Source organism: Chiloscyllium plagiosum, unplaced genomic scaffold, assembly GCF_004010195.1.
Source record: "Chiloscyllium plagiosum isolate BGI_BamShark_2017 unplaced genomic scaffold, ASM401019v2 scaf_76908, whole genome shotgun sequence".
In the NCBI taxonomy this organism is placed as follows: Eukaryota; Metazoa; Chordata; class Chondrichthyes; order Orectolobiformes; family Hemiscylliidae; genus Chiloscyllium; species Chiloscyllium plagiosum.
In genome coordinates, this window is record NW_025203215.1 from 5,916 (window position 1) to 8,305 (window position 2,390).

A 2,390-nucleotide genomic window follows, 5' to 3' on the forward strand; every position below is an offset into this window, starting at 1 on the left:
CTGGGGTGGGGGAGTCCAGAACTAGAGGGGCATAGGTTTAGGGTGAGAGGGGAAAGATATAAAAGAGTTCTAAGGGGCAACTTTTTCACCCAGAGGGTGGTACATGTTTGGAATGAGCTGCCAGAGGAAGTGGTGGGGGCTGGTACAATGACAGCATTTAAAAGGTGGATGGGGACATGAATAGGAAGGGGTTAGAGGGAGATGGGCCAAGTCCTGGCAAATGGGATTAGATTAGATTAGGATATCTGGGACAGCATGGACGGGTTGGGCCAAAGGGTCTGTTTCCGTGCTGCACGTCTCTCTGACTCTAAATGGGACTAGATTAGGTTAGGGTATCTGGGACAGCATGGACGGGTTGGGCCGAAGGGTCTGTTTCCGTGATGTACATCCCTCTGACTCTATGAATAATATGGGGATCAGTAAATTACAAATCGATTTGAACTTTGATTGAAATTAAACCGATGTGGAGGGGCTGGTGTTGGACTGGGGTGGACCAGGTCACAAGTCAGCAGGGTATAAGTGCAGCGGGATTAGCTGGAACCACAAGGTTTCGGAGCACTGCCCCTTTGTCAGGTGAAAGTGGACGGTAAGATCGGATGATTGTAGCTGTATGTTTGCGAACGTCACGAGGCAGATGGGAAAGAGGTCAGGGAGGGTCTGCAAAGGGATACAGATGGGGTCGGTGAGCGGGCAACAGAGTTACCAGTAGAGGACGAACGAGGAAGATGTGGGATTCGGTCCCAACGGGAAAAAAACCGGGCCGTAATGAAAACGTGACAGTTGAGTGAACCCGGAGATGCAGCAGGAATTGAGTGGGGCCCTGAACATGGAATCGCTGCAGGTTAACATGGGGGCAACGCAGGAACGGGGTCTCGCTATAATTTACACAAAACAGATCCTCACTTGTGAGACTGTGCGACAAGGATGCGGCATCAGGGGATTGAGAAGGATTGTCCAAAACTGGGGAAGGATTCGTCTTCATTTTCCCAAGGTTACAAGGACGGTGGTGATCACGCAAGTCCCAGAAAAACCACCATCTCCGAACACTGCTCCTTGATGGTTATGCCATCACTGGAACCCACCATTATCAAACTGGGCAGGAGTTTCCTGTTGGCCAGAAACCAAATTGAACTCCTGCAAGAGCAGGGGCAGAGGGTGGGAATCCTGCAGCGAGTAACTCCCCTCCTGACTCCACCCAAAGCCTGTCCAACAAGGCCCAAGGCAGGAGGGTGAGGGAATACTCCCCACTTGCCCCTGGATGGCGGCAGCTCCAACAACACTCAGGAAACTCCACAGAATCCCGGGATAAAACAGCACCCCACCCCCCCCCAGGATTGACCCCACACCCACAAACATCCCCTCACAACCTTCCCCCCACCAACGCTCAGTAGTAGCAGTGTGTACCATCCCGGGATTAAACAGCCCACCCCACCCCCCGGGATTGGGACCACACCCACAAACACCCCCTCACTCCCTTCCCCCCCACCGACGCTCAGTAGAAGCAGTGTTGTATCAGCTACAAGATGCACCGCAGGAACACCCCACAGACCCTCAGGCAGCACTTTCCAAACCCACAGCCGTTCCACCCAGAAGGACAAGGGGCAGCAGATACATGGGAACCCCACTATACCCCTCCACCCCCGCTGCAGGTTCCCCACCGAGCCCCTCACTTGGAAAGCTATCGCCGTTCCTCCCTGGGACAGAATCCTAGATTCCCTCCCTCAGGGACACTGTGGGTCTACACTACAGCACATGGACTGCAGTGGTTCAAGAAGTCAGCAAAACCCCACCTTCTCAAGGGGGGGCAAACGGGGACAGGAACCATAAATACTGGGCCAGTGATGCCCATGCTTTCCGGGTAAAAGACCACACACACTGTTACTTTAAATAGAGGGGTTTAAATACAATGCCACACTCAAAGTCAACATTAAGCAGAGAAGATCACATTTTTTCTCTGTCAATACGACACAGGGGAGTTTAAGTATATTCCCACACTCACTGTCAATATTACACAGGGGAGTTGAAGTGTATTCCCACACTCACTGACAATATTACACAGGGGAGTTTAAGTGTATTCTCACACTCACTGTCAATATTACACAGGGGAGTTTAAGTATATTCAAACACTCATTGTCAATATTACACAGGGGAGTTAAAGTATATTCACACACTCACTGTCAATATTACACAGGGGAGTTTAAGTGTATTCCCACACTCACTGTCAATTTCACACAGGGGAGTTTAAGTGTATTCCCACACTCACTGTCAATATTACACAGGGGAGTTTAAGTATATTCACACACTCACTGTCAATATTAGACAGGGGAGTTTAAGTGTATTCCCACACTCACTGTCAAAATTACACAGGGGAGTTTAAGTGTATTCCCACA